The sequence below is a fragment of the Bombus vancouverensis genome, unplaced genomic scaffold (genome assembly GCF_051014615.1).
Source record: "Bombus vancouverensis nearcticus unplaced genomic scaffold, iyBomVanc1_principal scaffold0048, whole genome shotgun sequence".
Classification (NCBI taxonomy): Eukaryota; Metazoa; Arthropoda; class Insecta; order Hymenoptera; family Apidae; genus Bombus; species Bombus vancouverensis.
This window is the reverse complement of record NW_027468939.1, coordinates 493684-510057: the sequence shown is the minus strand read 5'-3', so window position 1 is coordinate 510057 and position 16374 is coordinate 493684. Positions and strand designations below refer to the sequence as shown.

Sequence of the window (16374 nt, the reverse complement as noted above, 5' to 3'; positions counted from 1 at the left end):
CGAACTATAGAGGAAAGCACAGTTGTACTGGTTGACGAAGAAATTACATGCATGGAAAAAGAACCAGTTGTAGATGCTGAAAAGGTTTTAGAAGTTGCTAGACAAAACAAAGAAATGCAAGTATCAAAGGAACAACTGGATAACAATCAAACTATAAAGAAACAACAAGATAGTATAAAACCATTACTCAAAGACCACTAACTCATTCTATATCACAGGCTGTTAGAAAGTCTACAAAAGATTCAACACGTGATACTGCGGCATTTCGTCAAACTTAGCAAATTATCCCTATTAATCGTAGTCGAAATTTAACCAGCCAACAACCTTCACAGGTTGAAATAGCAAAAGCATATACCACGACGAAGAAGAACAAGTACAAGTCGAGCCAGTCAGAGTCCAATTCCATCGCTCCATACTGAGGAAACACTAAGATTTTGGAGGACCAAAATCAATCTAAAGAGGGGGGTATGTGACATCAATCACATCTCAACCTACATCAGTGATAATACATCGACACCCGACCTTCGGACACTTTTGGACACATCACCACCTTATCATCATAGCATACACCAAGACTGTGAGGCACCTTAGTCCACATCAGAGATAGGATATGGACCCCCGACCTTTGGACACTTTTGGATACATCACCACCTTATCATCATAGCATACACCAAGGCTGTGATGCACCAAAGTCCACATCAGAGATAGGATATGGACCCCCGACCTTCGGACACTTTTCTACATCATAACCTACACCTATCCCCTCAACATCCTAAAACCAAAACGTATATAAACCGAGACTTCACCCAGCTCGGGCAGTTCTTGTTCCTCTTCTAGTTGCTGTACTCATACAACCCTTATTCTCCGGTTCGGTGTTATTTTGTAAGTGTTTATAATAAAGTTTTATAAAGGAAAATAAGTAGTTGGGTTACGACTCAGCCTTCTTACTACCACCCAAGTACCAACTTTACGTGACAGGAGCCGCCTCGGACCTAAGACTGATAATATAGGACTTGGGTTAAGTAGTAGAAAGGTAGTCGCGATACACTGTGTGGTTTTTAATAGTTCTTACACACGGTGTGTACGCGAACCTTTCCCACCAAACTAGATTAAGAGTGGGGCCGCTCCACTGGGATACGTCGCAAGAGAGGGTAGGAGATCCGACCGGCCTTGGATACAGTATCCGGCCGTGGGAGGGAGGAATCCGTCTTCAATGTCTCTGCCATGTACATAGCTTTGTTTCCCCCTCCTTCCATTGTATCTAAGGCATGAGCCTGCTAGGTAAGCCTTACTGATGAGTCCACTAGCAGGCTCTGGACGAAACACACTTTTTTTCTTCTTTTTCTCCGTCTTCCTTCATATATCCGTGATAATTGTAGCCTGCTGGCTGTAGATGTCGCTTGCCGGGGTGTAGTACTGCTGTATTTCCTTCTTATTTAGATGTCGTGGAAGAAAAATCGGACTTTGGAAGAGTACGAGGCGTCGGGATTTGAACCCGGGATCCGAACGTTTGTACTCTATGGCGCTAACCACTGCGCCGCCGTCGTCCGACACTAGTTGGTTTCGAGTGGTGAGATTTGCGTTCTCGTGTGCCGCCACGAGAGGAAATCTCAGTGTGGGTGTGCTTTCTGAACGAAGAACGCGGATTCGTTGTTCACACTTTTCGTTAGGAAAGTGAGGGTGCCCATTGATTATAGCCAACGTTAATGAATGAAGATAGGAGGAGGAAGCCTCCTACCAACGTGGCTCGTGGGTGACATTGTTTATTGGAAAAATAACTACCCGCTTTCTCCGTTATTTGTAAGAGTGCGCAATAAACCTAAGCATTGTTCTAAGGACCATCCATAAACCGAAAACACTTACAGGGTTAGAGATTCCTTCAAGCTATTAAGATTACGTCAAAGGATTCAGTTTATAGGATATAGTATGTAGTAGATCAGTATATAGTATAAAGTTTCAGACGGCGCACGGACCATCGTACGCGCCGTAACAGAGAGAGTTATAAGAATATACATAAAATGTAATTAAACATCGCAAAAGTAACTTAATTAGAAATGACTAGAATGTATGATGTATAATATAATGAATTCAAATTGTCTAAAAAATATTACAAATTTATAGAGATTTTACTATAAAATGTTTTTAACAGAAGCTGATACAGTTATATAGCATTTTCAAGCATTTACGAACATTAATGTACGAATTTGAAATTAGCAATATTGAAGCGCGGTACTCGGAAAGACGAATGTACATGGATAATTGTATGCACTAATCAACGATACGGTTATAATTGCATGCTTGATAGAAAAATATCATCGTAAAATTGATATGATTTCATGGAAACGCGTCTAACTTGGTATCTCGAAAGTATCTTAAGCAAACTAATTAGCGTGCCTGTTATGTCTTTTAAAATGTAAATTAACATGTAACAAAGAAACCTTCATCAATTTGATTCGCTTCAAACTGCGCAAATAAGTAGTATAAATAATATTTGTGATAGATTTGGCATCAATTCCATGTTTCCTTTAATATTTGCCTTTAGAAAGTTCAATTCGTTTCACGATTATACAAATTACTAAAAAAATGTCTATATTAGTAATTTATTTATTTTGCATTAATCGTGACATGTTAGTTGCATTATGTTATATGTAAACTACCACAGAGGAAAAATGATAATCTTTCAGTTATTAGTTTTCTGATTTTAATGTCATTTTATGAGTACTTTAACACGAGGTACTTGTAAATGAAAACAACCAATTAGGTCTAAAAACATAAGCCTGTTACCAAGACTCTTATTAAATTGAACAAGCTTTTCAAAAGTCGAACGTGTATATTAACGCGAACTTATTATTTGACTGATTTGACTGACATCCGAAATTGGTGAGATCATATGAAATTTTGCTTTTCGCGGTTCGGTGTATAAGAACGCGTCACCGATTGCTCAACTTTCGATATAAAAAGCGGATCAAGTCTACCGGATTATCCTACAGACACGCATTAATTCGTAAGAGTTAGTCATCATCTGGATAATAATTATCTGAAGAAACTTTCAACGTGAAAATATAAAATTTTCATTGATTACATATTGCGTTCGCCATAATTGAAAAAATGGTAAACCTTCGATCTCATCTTTCTAATACACATTTTCTTTACCTCGTGATAAATAAATTCTTGGAAATTTAGGAAAATTTTCAGTGATCATTTTAAGGAATTTGACAAATTTCCAACGAGACTATGTGACACCGTTAGGTAAAAGTGATTCAAATGTAGTAGCGATATTAAACGAGAAATCTATAAAGGTGTCATTAGAAATTCTAAGAATGTCTCTGCATCTTTCTCTTAGGTATCACGCCAATAGTTTTCATTACCGTGATGTAATATTTATCATGCTTATTTTGTACGTAAAACGAATCGTTGGAATATTCCCGAAGCTAACGAAGCATTTCCCAAAAGTTAAACCGAAGAAATTAACGCGAATAGTTAAGTGAAATTTTTCCATTAACTTGCTGACCAACCGGCAAATAAAAAATCATAAAAATTGTTTCAATGTGTTGAGGTCACGCATAACTTCTTTTTTCATTGACGATTACCAAACAGGTAAAATTTCGAAATTGTACGAAGGCCACGTGACCAGATCGTATTGGAATTTGAAGTGCATGGAAAAAGACAACTCGAAGTACAAACCTTGAGCTGTACTACTCGAAGTACAAACGTGAACTAATGGATGCAGAAAAGCAATTAACGCCAAACATCCGAACAGCATCTTGGAGCCCGTCATTGTTCTGAAATAAAAGAAGTGACGAATTAAAAAGACGCAGGACTAATAATAATAAAGGAAACTTAGTTCGTATCATAAATTGAATTTACATCAGAAAAGAAGCACGATCAAGCGAAACAGATCGTAGAAATGACAAATATCATCGATATACGTTTCAGTGTAATTTCACTTTTGAAAATTATTTAGTTTAATACGATCGTATTCATCGCTCTGAAACTTTCATTGTGCTGCAATTTGTGCTGCGTCTTTTTAATTTCTCTATCTTTCTGTGTTTTCGGAAAAATTACTTGAAAGATTAAGAATTGCTTGCCTTATTTTATTTTCGATTAGTTAGGATTTGATTATTCCAGGTAAGCTTTATTATTTATAACAGGTTTTATCACTTGTTTATTATTTAGGAGTTTGTTATTTTAGGATTAGTACCTTTTAGGATTTCTTATCCTTCGAGTTTCTGTTTCAGATATCTAGGTCTATTTCAAGATGTTTTATTACATTAGGATTATTTATTCGATTAAGATAATTTAAGAGTTTCACAATGTACAAAGAAATAATCGCGTGAAATTTAGATTTATGCTTTAAACGTATTAAACACGCGGTAATTTCAATGTCTATAGCCTCGAACGTGTTCTGATTAGTTGTGTCATTGTTTGTGACATTGAAATCACAAAAATCCATTGCAAGTGTGCTGTCATGCAATGTGGATGTAATTGGGTTTTTTGGGTATTTCCTGTATCGTCTGATTTGTACAGTACTATTTTAACGCAAGGACAGGAAAGTTATTATATATTTCCCGTCCATTATTTGAATTGTTGTGAAGTGTAACGAATTATATTCGATTCGAGGAGATGTTAATGAATTACCCATTTCATATGTCATTACATGGAAATAAAAATCATTGCAAAAATAATTGATCTAATGACAACGGAATTTCCAATATTTTTTTGTTTCGTCACGTCTTTTTCATAATATATCTTTTATAGGTACGTGATTTATTAATCGTTCGAATGCAAATAATTATTCGTATAATATTCAAATGATTCTAGCCATAAAATAAATTAAAACGATACCTGTCAATGATATGCAATCTGCGTATGACGTCAACCTCGATCTATGCTTATACAAGAAATTTTATCAATCAATGACTAGATATACAATAATCAAATATTATAAAATTTCCTGAAAACCTTTAGGTGTTAATATTAAGGTGTTAATATCTTTAATATTTGCAAGTTATTGTTTAGCGCTAATTAGTTAGAATGTAACAAGTGGTGTACCAGAATTGAGATAATTAAGCCACACGAACAATCTTATTTAGATCTTTTTAATTTTTTAATTCTCTTTTGCTCTAATACTTCGTAAAATTAATCTTCATTAGCTACTACACTTCATAGAATGACAAGAGATAATTTTTCTTATATAACGTTTCATTCATAAAATCTATCATTAAAGTATATCTTCATAAAAATATCATTCCATACTAACGGTATATTTGGTGTCATACGAGATAACAGTTACCAGTGATGACATATGTAACTTTATAAAGATATCTCGTTTTATTATATATTAAAAGAATGTACTCATTGCTGCTATATTTCAGATGAAAAAAAGGAGGCAATGATTTTACAGTAAAATCGTTCGTTTACAACTGATTCATTTACATTTCATGATAATACTGTGCATTCTGAATATGCTATGATTTGGTTTAAAATAATAAATAGTCCATTCTTGCATACTATTGCTCCAGCTTTACTTGTATTTTCGATATTGGTATAAATAGAAAGACAATTAATGTCGTTCGAGTCTATTTTCGGATCATTTATATTACGTTTAATCCATATAGTTATTATATGAGACATAGTATCGTAAAATTTGAAAGAATAAAACGTTCGTACAGGAAGTACATTTTATAAGAACTCCAACAAATCTGCGTGTGCACCTAAAATACAAACTGATAGTGATTGTTCATAAGTTTATATACATTATCTAATGTCAATCGAAGGTATCAATTCTTTCTCTCCATAAGAGTACTTTTTCATTTATGTGTGTTCAAAAATACATGTGTTCAACCGTGAAGCATATGTCACCTACAACGAAAAAGAGTTTTCCTATACTTAATATTTCCTTTATATACCTATGAAAGTCTATTCTTCGCGTAGTATGAAATTATGAATAAATCTGGAATATTGTTCAATCTGAAAAGAAAAATAACTTATTGACATCATTCATTGATACGAGATTCAGAATGTTTGTTTTGTCTTGCAGAGAAAGAAGGCAGCCCTTTCTTTTAATGTGAAATAGAAAGCGAAAATTTGAAAACAGATTTTTTGGAAATTTACTTGCAAATATCGTTTTCAATATCGTGATTTTCTTCCCAATGGTACTGTACTTTCAAATTTTCCAGTATCCCTCTAAAAACAAAAAGTCGAACCTCGTTATTATTAACGTAGGCATTATAAGGAAGAGAAGTATTAGAAAGCAGCTCCTTTTTATTATGGATTTCTTTATAATCATGTAAATAAGAAATTCCGGAAATTTTTTCCTCAAGAATTTAATTCTTGTGTTTTGATTGATAATTATTACACTGCATACTAACTTTTCGCATACTGTTCGCGTCTAACAATTTCCTAATAATAACTACTTCAAAATTACATATGTTCTTGCACGAATTCAAAAGTACGTATGATACAATTACAATTGATTCTAAAATAATAATTATTTGAAGATATTAAGATACTAATTAAACGTTTCACTATATTTCAAAATCTGGAACAACAAATTTTTATTTATAAAAAATGAAACTGTGGTTATATATTCTTTGTCATGATGCTATTTCTTATTACCATGTCGACATTTTTTAAAATTCATTTTGTTATCTCTACGCAATATGAAAATTCATATACTGCTTAATATTTTTTACATATTATCCATCCACCGCATGATATCTCCTGAAAAATCAAAATATTAATGTTATATTATTACAATGCTTCTTAAATTTCAATTTTTGACAAATTTGAAATCCAATATATTTTGCACAATTATTATTTATCAAAAAATTCTAAGTTAGTAACTTTCTTTTCAAATGGCAAATAACATATACTTTGACTTACCTGTAACTTTTTGCTCCTAATCATCATTTCCTCTTATAGAACATCATTATTGTTCTTATAATTACTACCAGTGTCATAGATATTGTAGTGGCTACAACTGAATTAATAGAAAATGATAAATAACTGTGTATAACACTAACACATAACTGTGTATAACAATGACACATAACTTTTACTTACATATCAGTCGATAAGGGATTACTGTGATATCCTGTTGATGTTTCTTAAGGCACTTGATTAGGTGTGATACGGTATCATTCCTTATGGTATACTGTAGATAAGTATTTTAGAAAATGACAAGAATAAATCTAAATTATTCAGAGGTTCCAGTTTCGGCTTAGACATAAATACAGGACCATTTGCAAAGAAGAAAGGGTGCGTTTCTACAGCCTCGTTATAGTAACCATGAATACCAATCTCTGAATTACTGGTTAGTAAACATAAATATCCTATAAAATTTAATATATTTCTTTAATTTTTAATACATACATGAGTTAGTAGTTCTAAATTATGAATCATCCTACCTGTGATATTACACTTTTCCTTATAATATCATCACTCAAGTGAACAACATTAAGATCATGTAAACCATGTCATCCTATCTTACTGTGAAGATACTTAGTTATGTTATCTAACATTATAAAAATATCATCAAATTCAAGTCCTTTTATTCACATCACATGGCCACGACGATCTGGTTCTTCGTTATATAATGTTCTAAAATTTGTCGTACATATAGGATGTACAAACCGTGATATCAAGGTATCAGTTCTTCCTTCCCAAGGGATAGTTTCATTAAAATTCTGATAGAATTAAAAATTAATTATTAATATTCTAACAATCATATATGTTAAATACATTATAGTCAACGATATATACCTGAGCGAATGTAGGGGTGATTCCTTGATAATTATAAATGTCATCAGCCCACATCATTGTGCCACTTCTTTGTACTCCAGCCTCTAGATTAACAGCCTAAACAAACATACAAAATTTTATAGAAGCTGTACAAAATATAGTATATACGCGCAATATTGAAGCGTTCAAGGGGATATAAAGGTAATGTACATCACATACACTTGTACTCTCATGCAACAAAATACAATTAGATTTAATAGTTTAAGCTCTTTTATTCATCATAATAGATTGGAAATTTAAGTGTCTTACGAGGGTGAGTAAAAAGTTACCCGCTCTGTCGGTGTAGAATTTATTTTAAGCAATTGTCAAAAAAGACATACATCATTTTTTGACATAATCACTCAATTTCTGTATACACTTTGTCCATTTGCTGAAAGACCTTCGTATTTTCTCATTAAAAAATGTTTTGGGCTGAGCTGCGAACCACGAATGCATCGTCGTCTTCACCTTTTCATCAGCTTTTTCGGCATCCATCTCGCACAAACTTTTTAAAACCCAAATCTGTCGTGCACTATTGCATAAGCAGAGCCGTGGCTGATTTGCAAATGATTTGCCACATTATCCAGCTTCACTCGTCTATTCCATAGAGCATAAGTTCATGAGCACGTTCAATGTTGTCATCATGGATGTGGACGGGTTTCCAGCTGTTTTTTCATAACACTTCTGCGATCTTCTTTGAACTTTTGTGCCCATTCAAACACACTTCGTGACAAAACACTTTCTCCATAATGTGCATTAAATCTTTGATAAATATAGGCATCAAACATAACCTCCGACCACAAGAAACGAATCACAGCATCCTGCACTGTTTTCCTGCAAATCACCATTGCAAAGCGCCATTACTCGCGCAACGGTCACAAACGAATTGACGTGACACAATGAAACCTACGCAGCAGCAATGAACAGATATTGACGTCATACGAAGAGTGCAGATGTATCAATACGGTGGATAGAAGTTTTAACTATCTGGAGTGCGGATAAATTTTTACCGAGAGTCGTATAGGAATCTATAATCTGTAAGTACACCTTTGGCTGAATGGAAATTTCTCTTACATATAGTCAAAAATGCAGAAACAGTGTATTGAATTGGAAAGTGATAAAAAATAAGTGAAGTTTCGAGGTTGCATGTGATTGCATGAGTACACAGGACGTTTTTAGCGAATAAAAAATAATTTTGAAAGACACGAGACTTATCTTGTATTTCATGTACTCTCTGTGTCCGAATTTCCAGAAGCTCTCTATCTTATGACGTGTTTTAGATTAGCCGGAAAATTTTGTATGTACATACAAGAAGTATACGATCTAAGTGGAATATTCCATTATTCTCTTGATACAACAGAAACGAAATTTACAGAACTTCTCAGAAAGTTGGTTTATTATTACCAAATTAATAGAATTAATATACGTTTATCATCTTTACATACCTAAGTCGTGGAGGTTTATCGTGCGTAAAAAATTAGTGTCGTTTCAAAGTTACATTTCGTACATTTTAAGCCTATAATTTGTAACGTACAAAACAATGTAAATTTGAGCTGTTTCTTATCTCCTCAATAAGAAAATCCAACTTTACGTTTTTTACACAATGATGTTTATGGAACAGTAATATCATATTATTGCATCGCTTGGAGAATGAAGTCAAGGTACGATGTGACCCTAGTGTAAACGCTGGGATACCCAGCTGTGTCGCACTTATAAGCATAAGACACAATACCTATTAAATACGAGGTTCATTCATGTTGTATCAGCAGTGGTCCGCCGCGGTCAGCCTGAAAGGATCGTTAAATTTTTAATCAAAGATACTGAAATATATCGATCGAATTGTATTGAAATTATACTTATATACAGTAATAATCTTCTATTGATTTGTGTATTGAAATACTCCAATTTATAATGTACATGTTATATGTATTTTGAGCAAAACTAAGATTAGAAGGAAATTAGATTAAATACCATAATGAGGTGTGAGAAGTGGGCAAAACTATTGAATTGTGTTTATCTATTATTTCTAATGTTTAAGACGTCGATTTGATGTTAATTCGAATTGACGTGTCTTCAGATACCGTATAGTTTGTAGTAACTCTGTAACTTAATTACCGTACAAGAATCCTCTCTACCCTGAGCATGTTCGGCGCATATTATACCCTCAGTGATATCAGGTGCATTAGGAAATTTGGAATAAGCTATTTTGCATTCGGCATTCTTAATCACTGGCATTTGTACTTCCATTAATGCATTACGTCGTGGTCGTCCTACGAAGAAAATAAGAAAGATATTTAAGACTGGAACTGTTTAATTTTATTATAAAATTGATATCACTTACTATATCTTAATGCTCCTCATCCAGCAACAAGGGGGTTATAGCCGACGAAGTTGCTCTTTCGTAGGGGCTCCTTTGTACAAATGGGATATACGTACCCTGAAAAATAAAAAAATAAATGAAAATGCAGGAAACGAATGACCAAAAGTATAAGAAAGAATTGTACACGCTTTATGACACAATATATGTGTACAGTAAGAAATTTCAGGATATGATACTTCAGTAATACTCAATAGCATATATATATATATATATATATATATATATATATATATATATATATATATATATTTGAGGACTTACTCGAAAATGGCACCTCCTCCACCAATCTAAGAATGGCAATATTATGATTGTGTATGTTTTCTATTCCATCCATATGTGCACAATGTGCTGCGGTCAAAACATGCCTAGCCGATATCAGGGAACCTCCGCACTTCCATAGTGGTTTGTCTGGGTTTCGGGGATTACGAAAACCTAATGCAGCGATCCATGGCCAAGCGCCTAAAATGCAATAGTCAGTTGTGAATATACATAATTTTTTCTCACATAATGAGTAACAACGATTATTACCTATTCGATATTCGATCATACAGCAGATGATAAGTACATACGTACAAATACTCTGAAATAGAGATTTGATAAAGACAGAAATTAAATTTTTATTCCAGTGGAATACAAATTATTAAATAATTCTATATAATTTCTATTTGAACTATACCGAACTATAAAGTTCAAACGTGTAATTTCTGCCCTAACAGTTTTTGATCTCTATCCATATTATTACTCCTATATCAATTTTTTATTTCAAGCAAAAAGATACTCTTCCTAACATGAAGTAAAAGAAAGAAATAATTCAAGTTAATAAGTAAAGTTACTACCGATAAAATCATAGCATTATTATTTAGTCTAATTGAAATGTACATTGATGTGCTGTTTAATGCCTTTAAAGTTCATTCTTTGCAGTAAATGGCTTATTATTAATCGGAAAGAAAGACATAAAACGTACCAAGTTCAGCTGGTTTACCATCGACCACCCTGGTATGAGAGACGTTGCTAAAACCACAGTATGGTGGTCGCAAAGCCTTATACTTATACACAGTTTTTATTAAAATTTCTCTCTTCTCTTTGTTTGGATCGTTCGGACAGCAAACGATCGTAACATTGCCCTGGTATCTGCACACTGATCGTCTATAAAAATCGGTGGCTGTACGGTACTGTATCTGCCATATTTCTTGCAGAGGTTTACATTTTCTGTAGTCAAGGCACCTGCCTTCTTGATTGTCCGGTGTGGTACATGCTGGATCAAACAATTTTAAAACATTTATACAGTTCAAAGATGCGTAAGAAAGCGACACCGATTACTCAACTTTCGAAGTAAAAAGCCGATCAAGTCCACCGGATTGCCCTACAGACACGTATTAATCCGTAAGAGTTAGTCATCATGTTGATAATAATTATCTAAAGAAACTCACGTGAAAATATAAAATTTTAATTGTTATATTAATAATTTAATTATAATTTAATAATAATAATTTAATTTAAAATGAGTGAGGGCTAGGAGATCATCTGGATCGGTGGAGATAGGAGTTAGCGGGCGGGAATTGAGGACTGCTTCTATTTCTATGATAAGAATATTACGGTGTTAAGCTCATATGTTTCTGTTTCTCCACTCGCGCTGCGCCATAATATCCTTTGATATTTCCGATCCTCTGGTCGTACGAGGAATTGCCGATACATTTTCTCGATGTCGCCAGTGAGTACGTACTGATGAGCGCGGAATCTAATTAATATACAAAATAAATTGTGAATTGATTCGAGAATATAGGATTTCCCCATTTTCATGATTATCGTAATTTTTGTATAAATATATTTTTTAACATACTAATAATTAGGTACTTATAAATTAGTATTATCAATTATTTTGCATTTATAATTCCGCCTCTAGTATAAGTGTTAATTGAAAACTAACTTTATGTTTCAAAAAGTACTAGCAAAGTCGTTGAGTAACAAGCCACTGATGCTAACACAAATAGCATTGTCGTAATTAAATATTTCTAAATATTCATTTTTCATTTTGAACCTGTAGAAACAATTTATTATATATACTATTAGCTAAGTAATTGCATATTTAATTAAGTCGAAATATAAAACTTAGTTATTTTAATAATTTAAAAAATAAAAAACTGACAAACATTTCAATTTAATTTATGGTTGGAACAAAAGACAGTTATTTTTCATTAATTGAAATATTGCAATGCAGAGTACTTTCCAAAATACGCCGAGAGTATTCCTGGTGGTGAAACGAGCGTTGCTTCATCGAACGCAGCTAAAGAAAACAACATCTATGTAGTTGGTGGTACGATGCCTGAAATAGAGGGCGATAAATTGTACAATACCTGTACTATTTGGGGTCCCGATGGAACTTTGATAGCAAGACACCGAAAGGTAAGTAATATATTCCTTTATGGCTTTGAATTTGAAAATATTGGGGTGAAGAAAGTGACTCTATCTAGGAATAATTTAGGAATATACATATGTACATACGTATACTATAACCAATTCTATAATTTACGGTTTATAAAATACGTTATGATACGGGAAACGCCCATTTTTGTTGTAATGTGTTTGTTGTTGTATAAATTTTTCACATACTTAAAATATTATTATACTTATTTTTTCTCCTTTTTAAACATTATTAAATGATAAGATTTTTTAATAAAAGAAAGTGATAAAAACGCTGTCAGTTATTAAATAAAAAGTAATTGAAGTTTAGGAGTTGGTAACTTTGATATTAAATTACAAAAGTTGCAGCAATAGAATTAGCGACTACATTTTTATGTTATTAGGTACATCTATTCGACATCGACATTCCTAATAAGATTACTTTTCGAGAGAGTGATTCACTCAGTCCTGGTAACTCCCTAACGACGTTCGATGTGGAGGGCTGCAAAATAGGTATTGGCATTTGCTATGATATTAGATTCGAGGAAATGGCACGCATTTATCGGAACAAAGGTACAGTAACTTAATCGATCAATACTTAACTAGCAAAAAATTAAATATCTTTCTTAAATATATTCTATATAAAATTAATATAATCTGTAACTCTGTATAAAAAGAAGCTTAATTTAAAAAACCAGTATATTTGCTGAAAATGAAACAAATAAAAGAATTAAAAGCACAATAAGAGGACTGTCCTCGCATATTCAGAAATGATGGAATGTGAACCGTGCAACTACGAAGTTAATTGGTATTCGGTGGCTTCATATTTCCTGCTTCTCCGGGTTAGGTTGCCAAATGCTGATATATCCAGCGGCATTCAATATGACCACTGGACCACTGCACTGGTCATTACTTCAGCGTTTCAGAGCGAATGATAATCAATTATACGTTGCCTGCATATCACCGGCTCGTGTTCCTTAAGCAAGTTACGTCGCATGGGGACATACACAGTTGACCAATCCCTGGGGAAAGATTCTTTACGATTTGGAAACTCAAGAGAATATGGCAGTCACCGATATCGGTAATTTACAGCTTAAAATTAAAAGCGAGAGATCCATGATGTAATTAATTTGTAGTCTCGTTAATTTATCGATTTAGCCATCTTCCTCTGTATTTGTTGAATTTATTAGTAAGCATTACTTATTACTTCGTATGTTTCTTTTTTCTATCAGATGTAAAAGTTGTTGAGGAAGTAAGGGCTCAGATACCTACATTTTCTCAGAGACGTACAGATTTGTACGACACTGTCTGTAAGAAGGAGTAACTCTACACTAAAACAGAAAATGTTTTTTTATAATATTTCTACTACCATATCCTTTTTTTGTGAATTATTACTAATTTCTTATCATTTGTACTAAATGAATGACTCAATTAAGAAAACCAAAACGTTATAAATAATAATCTGTATATCTTGTGTATCAACATGTAATTGGATATTATAATAATATAGGAATGCTATAATAATATAGGATAATAATATAGGAAAATAATAATATAGAAAAACACACATGCTTTTAAACACCTTTAATATCGATCACATAAATTGTTATAATTCACAATGATTACGCATACATAAAAGACCCCTTGATAGTAAAATTTGCGATCAAAAGGCAATTACGTATCGTTTAACAACATTTAATTTATAACACCTTTTAAACATTTAGACAGATTAACACATAACACTTCTTATATATAAACATCAATTCGAAGTTATCAGCTTGGAGAAATTGGTCGATTAATACCTGTAGATTGTCTGTCTCGATGAAAGACTTAAAGAGAGCAAAAACATGATAATGCCGCTAATATAATATTCCTTCTTTCTTGTATCTGTCTGCCTCTCAGGTCGTTTTACTAATTACAATAAGTAATTTCGACTTCTTTGCGCTCTCTTTTAACGCATTCGAGACCGAAAGAAATTCATATCAGTCAGTAGGCAAGGGTATAATATACATATTTTATATATAACTTATGTTGTTACGCCGCCTAAAACATCTGCACGCCAGCCCGCGCGACCGGACAACAACCGACCTGCGTAACGTCACTTCGACCCTCAATAAACCTAAGGGCCCACCATAACTTTCACTTTCCTGTATTGTTTCGCCATGTGTCGTCAATCCGTTTGTCCTGAAGAATTTCTTAAGCCTAAAAGTATTTTCGACGCACATCTGGTTTTTTAGAGAGGTCCTTGGGTTTATTAGTCGCACTTAAAACACGGAGAAAGCGGGTATGCACCCATGAGGAAAATCCGAATAGCCCTGTAATAGAACAAGCTAGGTTTTCTCACGCACACAGTCATCTATCCACCACGATGGTAGGAGACTCCCTACTCATCCCTTCGAGCAGTAATGCAGGTCATGATCAATCGACACCTCGGTTCGTTACCCTCACTTTTCCTAACGAAATTGGGAACAACGAATCCGCGTTCTTTAGGCACAGGGGCACACCCACGCCGAACTTTTCTTCCGTATTAAAAAAAGAGCGACAGTCAGTCTAAAAACTAACGCCTAACGCGGCAGTCTGCACATAGCGCGAGAGTCGCATACTTCCCGCAAATCTTTGTCGGTTCTCGGTGTGGTCGAACATACATCTTCTCTCCTAAATACATCATAGTGCTAAGTCCATTAATACACTAATTTCCAGTATAAGAGCCCTGCTCTAGCGCACATATCTATCGCATCGTCGTGCGACAAGTTGTTAACTATTTATTTCGGCATCAGTGTAGTCTAAGTGTTGGACATATATAATTTATAACTCTGTGAATCACAGGGTTATACAAACTCAATCACCCCTTATTATCTCAACGGAAATCAGGGGATCGATCAATTCGTGGTGTCGACTGCTACAGTCGTAACGGGGATTTACGACCCCCGTTGACGTCTCTCCTCGCGATTACGTCTCCCCGCAATTGGTCGAAATTACATATGTAGTAACGTATATATCATGTTAATTTCATATTTTCTTCAATATAGAATTATTATATATATATATATATATATATATATATATATATATATACATAATACATTACATAATATATGTACATAATACATTATAGAATAACATAGTATATAATTTTATATTTTAAAAATATGAGGCATACTATTTAAGATTGTCATCGATTTAAAATCAAAGTATGAAAAGGATACCCTGGAGAGAGTAAAACACAGAATCATTCCAACTAAACATTCAGATCGTACCGACACCTAGGTATCGTCTTACAATTAAATCTCGGTCTCGAATGGATTAAAATGAAATACATACTTGCAGCTTCAACATCTTCAATATCGAGGAGATTCAAACTTTACAAATAAATGTAAATTGCGATGTAAAACAAAGCGATGTAAAAAGGGAAAAAGGAGGAAAGAAGGAACAGGGAAGCAAAGAGAAGAAACGAATTTTTCATTTTCTCGAAACTGGATCAAGTTTCAGACTGCTCGCCAAAGAGTCTGTAGCTAACGAGACAAGATTAGACAAACCACGCTTTAAAATTCCCACAGAACTATAATAATCCTCGAAATCAATACGATTCGTCGATCCATCGCCTGATTAAAAAATGAGATAGGATGAAGCTCACTAGTCGGCCTTTGAACTTTCAATAGCGCTTACGGCTCGTATACTCTAGTTTGAATGCTACAATGTAAGCCAAGTCAGCTGTAACTAGCGTTCGCGTGATTGTCGCTATCTATTATTCACGCGTTACACGTTCACCAGACAAACGCGTCTACCGGTTGACATTGTTTTCTGTCCTGAGT

At 33.7% G+C, this 16374-nt stretch overlaps 1 long non-coding RNA gene and 1 pseudogene across 1 annotated transcript; one reads left to right on the top strand and one right to left on the bottom strand.

Moving 5' to 3' along the window:
• Positions 1–6246: 6246 nt before the first annotated feature.
• Positions 6247–11899, bottom strand: LOC143304692 (venom serine protease Bi-VSP-like; annotated as a pseudogene).
• A 968-nt stretch (positions 11900–12867) lies between these two features.
• Positions 12868–14129, top strand: LOC143304693 (uncharacterized). The gene is made up of 2 exons (XR_013061352.1): positions 12868–13135; positions 13410–14129. It is a non-coding gene; the product is annotated as an uncharacterized LOC143304693 (long non-coding RNA).
• The last annotated feature ends 2245 nt before the right edge of the window (positions 14130–16374 follow it).